Below are 13,859 nucleotides of genomic sequence, written 5' to 3' on the forward strand. Positions count from 1 at the left end.
GTAAACTTTCTTTGCATCCTCTCCAAAGCATCCAAATCCTTCTGGTAGTGTGGTGAACAGAACTGCACACAATATTCCACATGTGGCCTAACTAAAGTTTAATACACCTCTGACATAACTTGCCAACCTTTATACTTGATGCCCTGGCCGATGAAGCAAGCACGCTGCATGCCTTGTTGATCAAGTTATCCACCTGTGTTGCCACTTTCAGGGATCAGTGGACCATTCCACACAGATTCCTCTGTATGTCAATGCTCCTGTTGTTGTACTCGGACAGGGAATGCTGGGGGACTACTTCGTGAAGTTGTATCAAATGAAGAGGGACATACATAGGTTTGAAGAACGAAAGCTTTCCCCTTCGTTTTAGGTGTCAATAACCAGGGGCATAGATTTAAGGCATTTGGCAGGATTTTCAGAGGAGAATTGAAGGTGGTCAGCATTGTTGCCTCACAATGTCAGGGACCTTTGTTCAATTCCAGCCTCGTGCGACTGCCTGTGTGGAGTTTGCATGTTCTCCCTGTGTGTGCCGGTTTCCGTCAGGTACTCTGGTTTCCTCCCACAGTCCAAAGAGGTGTACGCTAGGTGGGTCGACCATGCTAAGTTGTCCCTTCGTGTCCCAAGATGTGTAGTTTAGATGGATTTGCCATGGCAAATGTCCAGGGTTAAGCGGCTGTGTGGGCCTGGTTAAGATGCTTTTTCGGAGAGTGGATGGGGTGATTGGCTGTCTTCTGCACCGTCTGGATTCTATGGTTCTGTGGAAAAGCTTTTTCACCCAGAGGGTGGTGGGAATCTGGACCTTAGTGCCTGAAAGGGTGGTGGAGTCGGGAACACTCGCAACATTTAAGAAGCAGTGAAAGAAGTATTTGAAATGCCACAGCTGTGGAGCAAGTGCTGGAAAATGGATTAGAATAGATTGGTGCTTGATGGGTGACACAGACATGATGGGCTGAAAGGCCTCTTTCTGTGCTGAAACATTCTATAACAGCTCCAGCGATTGGAAGCGATGAACCAGAACCTGAATTTTCGCTGATTCCTGTTATTTCTCTCTCTGATCCCAAGGCAATGGCATGTCAATCCCATTGATTTTTGTGCCGTGGATGTAGGGTAATAATGTGATGGTGACTCTGAGGACCCTTTCACATGCTCATCGGGGGGATAGGTGTCACCTAGTCACACAACCCTTGATTTGTGAGGAAGAGGAAAGAATGAATGGAGGCAATTATTAAGACGCAGTCCAGAAACTCCAAGATGTTTTGTGAAGTTAGCCTCGACCCTAGGTTTTACATTTGATTTTGGCATTGATGAGCATGAGGTGTTTCACTCCAGGTATGAATCAAGTGACCCACGAGGATGCTTTTATCGAACACAGTTTATTGAAGAATGCAGTCAGATTATAACAACAAGAATTAGCGTAACCTTTACCAATTGCACGACTTAAACGTGACACTGTATAACTCTGAACAGCTTGCTATCTCTGTTGTTTAAATGTAAAGCAATACCCACAGACATGCACGCTTCTCCAACATTAGTTAGCACAAAAACAAATATGCTCATGTGTTGCCGATTTCCAGCTTTTTAACACATCTGGACAGCCAACCGACAGCTGTTTTTAGAGAAGGATGCAACCTCAGAGAGGTAACTCTGGCAGCTTCCAACACAGCAACACTTAAACAGCAAAAACTCCAACTTCAGAGAGGGAAACAACATTGCTGTTTGTCTCAACTTCAAGCAGCTTCTAAAAGCAAAACTAAAACTAGTACGCTCTGTGAAACATAGCTGTCCCGCAGCCACATGTCATAACCTGTCAATCACCTACAATCAAGTTCTAATCTGCCATCCCAGGGGAACACTGAAACAACAGAACACTGCATTAGTTCAGATGAAAATCAACATGATGGAATTATACTGCTTCAGTAACAATAAAGGACACCAGCTACACATTAGCACGGTGCCGACAACATAACCTGCATAGGAACATGGTGAAAACAGAAACTAGAAGCAGGAGTCGGCCATTCAGCCCTTCGAGCCTGCTCCACCATTCATTTTGTTCATGACTGATCATCAAATTCAATATTCAGTTTATTTCTCAAGGTCATAGTTTTTAACAAAATGTACATTCCAACAGCTCCTTCAGACTGTTCCATGTGACCAGTCATGGGCACACAGGCTCTGTGTGTTGCAGGTACCAGAGTGTCTCCTGTGCTCATCCATTGACTGCTCACTCTCAGCTCCACATCCCAGATGACAATCAGTGATTTTCCAACCTGTCTATTGTTCTCCCAGCTCCAGCGCTGCTACTTCTGGGTGTGAGGATGGCAAGATCTGGGCGCTGTCACCATTTTTAGTTCATTTCCTGACGTTTCGTGCTCTCTTCTACCGGCACGTTAATTCCTATTGTTACTCTCCCATCAAAGACACAAGCCTGTGCTGGTGACAACCTGACTGACCATCAGGGAAAGGCCTCCTGCATATGACCATTCCATTCTCACAGTGCAAGAGTTATCTCCAATTAACCAGAACTCTGCAGAGAGAGTTTGACATGTCTCTGACAGTCGATGCTGCTGCCTGGGCATTGCCTATGTCTGTGTGGGGATGACCTTTCTACAATTTCACTTTCATTCTCATTCGACCCCATATGCCTCAGATGATATGCTCCAAGATGCTTCACCACCTTGTCAGAACATAGGTTATTCATCCTTTTGCCTCGCTGATTCAAAATCATAACCCACGCCTGCTCAGGTCTCCCGCAATCTCCATCCAGATTTACTTGGATTGATGTCGCAGATATTCTCCAGTCCTGAGAGAACAGAAATTTGCTCCAACCTCACGGAGCCTTGGGGAACACTACCAAGTGTTGCCAAGCGCATCATTGAGTTGAGTTTAACCTTCCTCCTCCCATTTCAGCCCTATGTTCAGTAATCAGGTTTTCCTCACTGGTCTCTCCAGAGCTGCTGCCTATGAAATGGAGTGGTGCTAGCATTGCCTGAACCGGGCCTTCCCCTGCAGCGAGTGGTTAAGGGCTGGAATTCACTGTCTGAGAGTGTGGTGGTGACACGGTCAGTTGAAACTTTCCAAAGGGAATTGGATTGTTCTCTGTAAAGACAGAATGTGCAGGATTGTGGGGAGAATTTGGGAGAATGACAGTTAGTAAGTTGCTCATTCAGAGAGTCAGTGCAGACAGCACGGGCCGGATGGTCTCCTTCTGCTCTGTAACAATTCTGTGATTCTACCTGAGAGAGACACCAATGGCCCCTTGTGGACACTGGTGAAATTACCTCACCCTGTCGACACTGCATCATCACCAGCTTCCAGTTAAAATATCGATACATTTCCAACCATTATCTTCACAGAATTGTTGCGGAGAACCACGAGGCTAAATATGTCTGCACCAGCTCACCAGACTAGTATTAGGATTTTGTCTCATTCTTCTACCTTCTCCTCGTATCTTTGCACATTGTTTCATTCAAATATTCATCGACTGCCCTCTGTGATGCCTCGATTCAGCCTGCCTCCACTACACTTCCAGGTTGTACATTCCAGACCAGTACCACTCGCAGCATGAAAAAGGGTTCTCTCACATTATCTTCAACAAAACCACAAAATCCATTCCTGAGCCACTGACCATCCCATGTCCCTCCCGAGTGACTCAGGGTAAGGACATGGAATTCCTCTGTTCTTCCCTTTCACCATCATCCTTTTTGTCATTTAATCACTCCGGCACTTCCATTTAGTTCTTTCCTTGTCACCCGCCCAAGCCCAGCTCCCTGTCACTTAAAACAATTTAATTCACTGCTATTTCTAATTTCTAATTTTAGCTAATTGAACTGAAACTAAATCTGTTTCTATCTTCACAGAAACTGCCTGTCCTGCTGAGAGTTTCCAGCATATTTTATTCATATTTCACATTTACAGATCAATGGTGTTTTGCCTTCTGTATCAACTGAAGTTGTGTTTCTTGAATGTCCCACGCTGTACATTATTATTCTTTATAAGCTTATTCTTAAAAGACACTGTGGATTTATCCTGATCCCTGTTATTTTTCTCTCTCGGATCTCCAGTCTGAATGGTAATGATCTCTCAGATTCTTGTGCGAGGACCTGGCCTCTGCTCTCAGTACAAATGCTCACTGATGGATCTGAATTTGAGTTCCAATAAACTGGGAGATTCGGGAGTGAAACTGCTGTTTGTGGCTCTGAGCAATTGGGACTGTAAAATACAGAAACTGCAGTAAGTAGCAGACTGTTTATAATAACGATATACTATATGTTTATAATAACTGAATATTCAACAATATAATTTGACCACTGGTATTTGTATAAAAAATTCTGTCCATTACTATTAGCGTCAGTTATGAATAAGGAAAACTGCTTTTACTCTGACTCCTGTTGCTTCTCTCTCTGATCCCTAAGCAATGGGATGTCAGTTCCACAAATCCTTATGTCGAGGATGCGGAGGAATGATGTTATGGTCCACCCTCTGAGGCCCTCTCCTCCTCCTCAGATGTGCTCAGCTTTCCCTGGACACAGCATCCATTGATTTGTGAAAAGGGGGAAAGTGAATAGATGGCAGTAAATGGAGGACAGGAAATGGTGGTGGAGTCTCTCTGTTAGTAACAGATGACAGTACAGTCACGAGAGGTGAACTTAATTTCAATGATCAACATGCAGAATCAGTTTGGGTAGAGAGAAGAATTAGCAAAGTTAAAAGATCAATTGTGGAAATCATTTATAGGCCCCAAACAATATTCAGAATCTCTGACACAGTATACAGGAAAAATAATGGGGTCTTGTAGAAGCGTACTGCAATAATCACGGTTGATTTTAATCTTCATATACAAAGAAGAACAAAGAATCATACAACACGGTAATAGGCCCTTCGGCCCACCAAGCCTGTGGCGACTCCTAACCCTTATTCAGACCCAGTAATTACAACCCATATGTGGTTTCTGTTCCTCTGTTCGTCTCCTGTTCATGTTTTTAATTAAGATGCACCTTGGACATTGGTAACATACCTGCTTCCACCACCTCCATTGGCTGTGCATTCCAAGAACCCACCACCCTCTGTGTGAAAACTTATCCCACATGTCTCCCCTAACTTTGCCCCTCTCACCTTCATCCTCTGCCCTCTTGTAGTTAACCATTCCACCCTGGGAAAATAGTCTCTGACTATCCACCATATCGATGCCTGTCATAATTGTGTATACCTCTGCCAGGTCACCCCTCAGCCTTCCTTTTTGTAGTGAAAACAATCCGTGTTTATCCAACCTCTCCTCATACCTTAACCCTACTTGACCAGGCAACATTCTGCTAAACCTTCTTTGCACCCTCTCCAAATCATCCACATCCTTCTGGTAGTGTGGCAAACGGAACTGCAAGCAATATTCCAAATGTGGCCTAACTAAAGTTTCATACAGCTGTAACATAACATGCCAACTTTTATACTCAATGCGTGGTCGATGAGGACAAGCATGCTGTATGCCTTCTTGACCACCTCATCCACCTGGGTTGCCACTTTCAGGGATCTGTGGACTTGTACGCACAGATCCCTCTATGTCAATGCTCCTATGGGTTCTTCCCTTTACTGTATAAATCGCTCCTGGATTAGGTCTTTTGCATGAATCAGATTGTCAAAAGTTGAATAGAAGATTAATTCACCGTGTATTGAAGGCAATTCCCTGGAGAAGAACAAAAGCCGTACAAGGTCTTTTAGACATGATGATGATCAAATGTGTGGCGTTTCCAACAAAAATACATTCCTTTCATTTGAAAAACAGCACCAGATGTGTTCCAACCGTTGTTAATTCAAGGATTGTATTAGATGAAGTGAAGATGTGGCACCGTGTTTATCACTGCTGCCTCACAGTGTCAGTGACCGGATTCATTCCAGCCTTGGACGGTTGTCTGTGGAGTTTGCACATTCTCCCCGTGTCTGTGTGGGTTTCTTCCGGCTGCTCCTGTTTCCTCCCACAGTCCAAAAAATGAGCAGGTTCGGTAGATTGGCTATGCTAAATTGCCTCTCAGTGCCCAAAATGTGTCAGGGGATTACTGGCATAAATATGTGGTTATCGGAAAACGGGCAACTGCAGATCTGTTAGTCTGACATTGATAGTATGGAAAATCCTATCGGAATCTATCATGAAGGAAGTGATAACAGAACACTGAGGAATTAATGGCAGGATTAGACAGGGCCAGCATGGATTTATGAACGTCTGGCATGGTGACACAATGGTTAGCACTGCTGCATCACAGCGCCAGGGACCCGGGTTCAATTCCAGCCTCGGGTGACTGTCAAAGCTCCAGCAGACATTCTCCCTGTGTCTGTGTGTGTTTCCTCTGGGTGCACCGGTTTCCTCTCATACTCCAAAGATATGCAGGATTTGCCATGGTAAAATTGCCCTTAGTTTCTTAAAATGTGGAGATTAGGTGGATTAGCCCTCGTAAATTTGTGATGTTGTGGTGAGCAGACCTTGGTAAGATACTCCGTCAGAGTGTCTTGATGGGCCGAATGACCTCCTCCGACACTAGGGATTCTGTAGTTGCATGATTCACTCAGTGTTTGGGTCTCAGCTATTCACAATCTGTATCAGTGATATGGATGTGGGGATCAAATATAATGTTTCCAAATTTGTGAATAATGGAAAACTAGGTGGAAATCTGAATTGTGAAGAGATGCAAAGATGTTTCAAGGGGATGTGGAGAGGCTCAGGGAGTGGCTAAAAGTTTGCCAGCTGGACTACAAGGCATAAAAATGTGATGTTATGGAATTTTCGAGAAAATAACCCAGAAATTAAGACAACTCCAAAGTTATTTTGATGTCCCTGTTCATGAGGTACTGAAAGCTCAGATGTGAGCAATTAAGATCACAAATGGTTATTCGAAGTGGATTTGAGTTGAAGAGAAAGATGTCTTACTGCAATTATATGCAGCCTTGCTGAGACCACACCTGTAGTATAGTGTACAGTTCTGGTCTCCTGACTGAAGGAAAGATGTACTTGGCATGTAAAGCAGGTTCACTGAAATAGGTCCAGAGACAGATGGGTTGTCCTATGAGGAACAAAAACACTTTATTCATAGGCCTTCAGAAAAATGATGCAGAAAGGATGTTTCGCCCAGCTGGAGGATCTAAAATCTGGGGCACACTCTGAGAATAAGGGGCAGTTATTGAGGCTGAGATGAGGAGTATTTATTTTCCATTAAAATGCTGGTGAATCTTTGGATTTTTTTGCCCCAGAGAGCTGCGGGGAGCAGTCATTTAGTTTGTGCAAAACTGAGCTCGATATATTTCTACTTATTAAAAAGAATGAAGTGACAATGTTGGAAATGGTGTTGAATTCGATGATCAGCCATGATCACATTGAAAGATGGAGCGGATTTGAAGGACTGAATGGCTGACTCCTTCTCCTGTTTCTTAACGTTCTTATTGCAATAGGAATGGAATGTCAGAGTAGGGAAGTTTTGCTGCAGTTTTACACGAACTTCATCAGAACACAACTGGAGTAATGTGTGTAGTGTTGGGGTCTTTTACTAAAGAAAAGATAGAATTGTATTAGAACGAGTTCAGAGAAAGTTCAGTCAACTGATTCCTGGGATGGAGAAGTTTATTTTTCGATGAAAATTTGAGCAGATTGGAGCAATATCTGTGAAAGTTCAGAAGATTAAAAGGTGATCGCACTGAGACAAATAAGTTCCTGAGGGGATGAGACAGGGTGGCTGCTGAAGGCTGTTTCTTCTTGTAAGAGAGACTAGAAGAAGGGGACAAATTTTAAAATTTAATTGTCAGTCCCTTGAGACTGAGATGAGAAGTTTATTTTTTTAGGTGGTCGCTAGTCAGTGGAATTCTCTTCCATGGAGACGAGTGGAGGCAGTCATTGAATATATTCAAGGCTGAGGTAAGAACGATTTTGGATTGAGAAGAGAATCAGGGGCCACGGGGGAGCGACAGGGAAAAGAGTTGAGATTGCAATTAGATCAGCGGTGATGGAGCAGGCTCGAGGGACTGAATGGCCGACTGCTGCTTCTAGTTATTTTGTTCTTATCCCAATACGTCCTTCAGACTGCTCTCTGTGATCAGTGATGGGTACACGAGCTCTATGTTTTGTCCTCACCAGACGCTCTCCTGTCCCCATTCATTAGACCACTCACTCTCTCAGCCCCACAACCCATCTCAGCAGCAGTAATTACCCACTCTGCCCCCAGGCCTTCCTGATCCAGCACTACTACTTCCACTGTGTAAGGATGACAAGATCTAAGTGTCTCCACTCTTCTTCACTCATTACCTGACGTTTGCTCTCTTTCCAAACACACATTATTACTCACTCATCAAACACATGCACTAATCCAGGGTTGTCCAACGTGTGGACCAAGGGTCGAATGTGACCCTCGAAGCCCCTCAATGCAGCCCCCGGAGCGAGTTTCCCAAATCTCAGTGACACTGTTCAGTTTGAATGGAAGAATCTACATGGAGCTACTCCTCCAATCACATGCCGTTTCTTTCCCATGTTTGCTGCTGCTGGGTTTTTGAGCCAATCTGCAGCAAATGTGGGAGAGAAACAATTTGTGATTGATGAGGATTAAACTCTAATTCTCATCTTTATTTATTACTCATTATTGTGCTCAGCAAGTTGTTTCTTTTCATACCTCGGTTTTGTTTGTAATTGAAATTTCTGCTGTGCCGAACTTCTTCTTTCTGAAATTTACTCATCGGCCCCTTGAGTGAGAAAAACATTGCCATGTGTTTGCCCACGTGAATATGTTGGTAAACCCTGCTCTAGCCTCTGCTGGTGATAGTCTAACGGACATGTCTCTGACAGTCAATGCTGCTGCCTTTGCATTGCCAGTGTCTGGGTGGAGATGTTCTTTCTACAATTTCACTCTCATCCTTATTCACATATCAGGCTGTGCTGCACTCACCTTGTCAGAACACATCAGGACATTGATCCTTTTCCACACTGCAAACACGTTTCTCAAACCTGCTCACCTCCCAGCAATCTCCATCCAGACTGGCTGGTATCGATGGGATAATCTCCTTCCATCCTGGGGGAGCAGGACCTCCCTCCGAGCCTGAGCAGCCAGGAGGCGCCGCTCCAGGGAGGAATTAGTGATTGGGGAGCAACCCTTGCCCTGCTTTCTGTTATTTCAGCCCCTCATTCAGTAAGCAGAGCTCCCTCGCTGCTCCCTCCAGAGCTGCTGTGTTTGAAAGTGCTGCTGGCTGCCTTTGGAGATGGTGCCAGCATTGCCTGAACCGGGACTGCCCAATACCCAGGCTTCCTGAGTGGACAGCTCCCCCCTGCCTGCCAGCTGTAAATTGTCCGCCTCTGACAATATCACCTTCATAACTCTGCCTATCCTGCCCACACGGACACACCACCCATTTCCAATCCCCATGTTGGGACTTCAGAACTTCCGGTAAAATCACAGACATTATCTTCAACTTCACCACAAACTGCATTCCCAAACCACTGACTATCCCATGTCCTTCCCAAGCCACTCCAAGTAGTGACATGGGAATCCTGTTATTTGTCTTCTCCCATCATCACTTTCATCATTTAATCACTCCTGTAATTCCAGTTTGTCCTTTCTTTGTTTCTGCCCCAGCCACCCACCGCTGTCACTTCAAACCTGTCAATTCACTGCCATTTCCCAGTTCCAATGAAAGCTCAAACTTTAACCCTGTTTCTCTCTTCACAGATATTTACCCAACCAGCTGAGCATTTCCAGTATATTCTATTCATATTTCATTTTATGCACTGAATATTTCCTCCTTCTATAGAAATGCAAGTTGCGTTTTGAATGTCTCTCATACAATACGTTACTATTGTTAAGTGTTATTTAAAATACTGGGGATTTAGTCTGATTCCTGTTAATTTTCTCTCTCTGATCAGGATGAAAACGCTCTCAGAGATTCTTGTGCTGAGGATCTCGCCTCCGCTCTCAGTACAAACCAGTCACTGAGGATTCTGTACCTGCATTCAAACTCCTGCACAGACCAATCTGTTCCTGCTTTCCACCGCCTCATACTGACCTGCAGGAGTCTGGAGTTTATCTGGTGAGTGCTTGTGTTAATTTTTAGTGCAATAATTAAAATATCAATTGAATTCAAAATATAAATTGTCCAGAATCTTCCAAGCAGTGGCAACCAGAGATTGATGCCAGAGATGAGGGGTGTTGATTATGAGGAGAGACTGAGCAGATTGGGTTGTACTCGTTGGAATTTAGAAGGCTGAGGGGGGATCTTATAGAGACCTATAAGATAATCAAGGGGCTGGATAGGGTAGAGGTGGAGAGATTCTTTCCACTTAGAAAGGAAGCTAGAACTAGAGGGCACAGCCTCAAAATAAAGGGGGGTCAGTTTAGGACAGTGTTGAGGAGGAACTTCTTCTCTCAGATGGTGGTGAATCTCTGGAATTCTCTGCCCACTGAAGTGGTGGAGGCTACCTCATTGAATACATTTAATTCACGGATAGATGGATTCCTGATCGGTAAGGGAATTAGGGGTTATGGGGATCAGGCGGGTAAGTGGAACTGATCCACTTCAGATCAGCCATGATCTTATTGAATGGCGGGGCAGGCTCGAGGGGCTAGATGGCTACACCTGCTCCTATTTCTTATGTTCTTATGTTCTAACGGTAAGCAGATTGTCGGTATGTGTGAAAGTTCTCCAAACCTGAAACTGCTGCATATTTCTCCCGGGGTCTTCAGGACAGTGACCCCAGGGAGCTCCATCAGAGCAGAGTTGGGAAAAAGAGAGCACACACACTATTTGCAGCACAATGACCCAGGGGAGCTCCATCAGTGCAGAATATCTTGGGGAGGTGAAAGCACACACACTGTTTACAGCACAGTGACCACAGGAGCTCCATCAGAGCAGAGTCGGGGAAGAGAGAGCAGGTGAAAGCACACACCCAATTTATAGCACTTTGACTCCGGGGAGCTACATCAGAGTCGTGTTGGGGAAGAGGGAGCAGACACCCTATTCACAGCAGAGTGACTCCGTGGAGCTCCATCAGATCAGAGCAGAGTCGGCGAGGTGAGAGAGCACACCCTATTGACAGCACAGTGACCCTGGGGAGCTCCATCAGACCAGAGTAGAGTTGGGGGAGAGAGAGCACAAACCCTATTTACAGGACATTGGGCCTGGGAAGCTCCAACAGAGCAGAGTAGAGTCGGGCAAGAGAAAGCGCACACCCTATTAACAGCACAGTGACCCCGGGGTGCTCCATCAGAGCAAAGTAGTGTCAGGGAAGAGAGATTACACCCCCTATTTACAGCACAATGATGCCGGGGAGCTCCATGAGTTTTGGTTGAATGGTGGAGTGAATGCGTTGGTTTACTGCTGGATGAATGGTTAGTCAGGGAGCTGGCGAGAGGTTGGAGAATTAGTTATGGGTGTTGGGAGGGTGATCGAGTTGTATTGGGTTGGAGGGTCAATTGGGAATTTGGGTGGTGGCTGGGAGTTGGTCATGTGTTGGTGTCTAGTCAGATGGGGTTGTATGTTGGATGGTTGGCGTTGGTTAATAACTTTGGAGAGGATAGTAAGGTCGGGTTGGTTCTGTGGTGATGAGTTTCAGTCGGGGGATTGATCAAGAATGTATTCAAGAGGCTGCCAGATATAGCACTTTGGGCGAATGGGATCAAAGTTTATGGGGGGAAAGCAGGAACAGGCTATTGGTTTGGACGATCAGCCATGATTGTGATGAATGGCGGAGCAGGCTCGAAGGGCCAAATAGCCACCTCCTGCTCCGATCTTCTATGTTTCTATGTCAGGTTAGGAGATGTTGGGGCAGGGTGAAGCCAGGTTGGGAGGCTTAGGCAGATTTGTTCAAGGGCTCGTGGGGAGGGAGTCGGGCTGGAGGGGAGGTTGGAATGATTTGGGGGAGTGGGTCTAGTCAGATTGTGGGAGGTGTAGTATGGGCATCTGTGGGAAGTGATTGGGGGACTCGGTTGTGCTATTCAGGTATTAGCCCAGGTGCTGAGCTGTCTTACATTACCTGAATAACTTTCCAGGTAAATCATGTGGATCTGTCCCAAGTATCTGCCTCTAACTGCAGCAGGGGAATTCCCCAATAAAGGTTAATAGCTCTGGGTCAATTCCCATGTGGATCAGTGCATCAGGACAGCCAGAGGATCCTGATGCTCATCTTCAGTTGTGTGTCTGGTCTCTGGCGATCCAACGACCAGAAGATTTGTCCTATTAACTCCAGTCTCTTGTTACTTTGTTGGTCAATTTGTTTATTTCCTGTTTCATCTTTAATCTGTTTCAGGCTGTTTAATAGTCAGTTCAGTCCAAATGGAGAGAGAGAGCTGAAGTCGCTGCAGGGATCCAGACCTGGACTGACAGTGTTCATGTGAACATTGCAATCTATAAACGTTGCTGCTACACCAGTTACAGTGAAATCCTGAATTGTGAAGATATTCGACAGCCCCTTCCAAACCCTTCATTCCTGCCCCCCTCCCTCCCTATTCCATCAGCCGTTCCAGGCAGGCTGTGATTTTCCTGCTTACCTGGTTTGCTTGAGTTTCCCAGCTGGAAAACTGTTGCAGTCGTAGTCTCCACGTTGAAGGAAAGATTGCTGCAAACCATTGTTTCAGCAGCAATGTGTTGTCAGTGTTCTCAGCAACAGACTCTTCATCCTCCTTTCAAAAGGGAACAGCAAAGATAACTTTCCAGAGAGAGAACTGTGTGTGTGCGCTCTTTGTGAGCCTCAGACAAGTTCAGTAACTCCAATGTCTGCATCTGGGAACCACTTGCTGAAGTGTGCATATTGAAGAATATTGTCAGGGATTGAAGTTTGTAACAGGAACCTCGGCTGGTGAATTAACCCTTTTATCACCAGACATGTACATGAACTCTGTTCAGTCATTCCCCATGGGAGATATTGTCAGGAGATTATCTCAGACTGTAATATTTACATTTGGTGCAGTTATCAGACACTAATCCCATTCAGAATGGGAGTGGGTAAACTGTGCTGCACTCTGTAATTCCTGTGTCAGACATTGTCAATATTTAATCTTGCACGGTGGAACAGTGGTGAGCACTGCTGCCTCACAGCGCAAGGAACCGGGGTTCGATTCGGGGTTCGGCTTCAGTCATTGTCTGTGTAAAGTCTGCAGGTTCTCCCTGTGTCTGTGTGGGTTTCCTCCGGGTGCTCCAGTTACCTCCCACACTCCAAAGATGTGCGGGTTAGATGGATTGGCCATGCTAAATTGCGCCTTAGTGTCAGGGGGACCAGCTAGGATAAAATGCATGGGGTTATGAGGATAGGGCTTGGGTGGGATTGTGGTTGGTGCAGACTCAATGGGCCGAATGGCCTCCTTCTGCAGTGAATTCTGTGATGCACTGGATCTTGCTAACGGTTTTTTAATGTTTCCAAGATAATTGTCTCAATTTCACAGATTGATTCTTTGAACATTGAAAACACAAACAGTTTAAAAGACAATTGCAGCCTTTATCCACATTTTGTCTGTTCTCGACCAAAAAATAAGTTCAAAACAAACTATTCCCATGTTGCAGCTCTTGCTCTACAATTCCACAGGTTTCGGTGACACAGAGAGCAGCTCCATTGGAATCCAAATGCTCTACCTCCATTCTTGCACCCTGCCCCTGTTTACCCTGCCAGTTATCAACTTCAACAAAAGTTCCCACATATTTATCAGGGAAAGTTTCACTGTTGACTCTGGTGAAGCAGGATGACCATTCCTTAACCCACAACAAACACACACACACGGTAAATGTTACTTCATTTATTTCTGGAACTATTAAAACCCGAACGCACGGGTTGGTTAAATTGATTCCAATACTAAGGTTGAATATATTTCTGCTTTATAATCTCAATCTCAGAGGTGAGCTGGCAAGGTGGATAC

General features: G+C 45.1%; 1 long non-coding RNA gene across 1 annotated transcript; it reads left to right on the top strand.

The window, feature by feature from the left end:
• Window positions 1-4,070: 4,070 nt before the first annotated feature.
• LOC144510026 (uncharacterized) lies at window positions 4,071-12,330 on the top strand. Its single transcript, XR_013500552.1, has 3 exons — window positions 4,071-4,227; window positions 9,898-10,044; window positions 12,260-12,330. It is a non-coding gene; the product is annotated as an uncharacterized LOC144510026 (long non-coding RNA).
• Window positions 12,331-13,859: the final 1,529 nt, after the last annotated feature.

This window comes from Mustelus asterias, chromosome 22 (assembly GCF_964213995.1).
Source record: "Mustelus asterias chromosome 22, sMusAst1.hap1.1, whole genome shotgun sequence".
Lineage (NCBI taxonomy): Eukaryota > Metazoa > Chordata > Chondrichthyes > Carcharhiniformes > Triakidae > Mustelus > Mustelus asterias.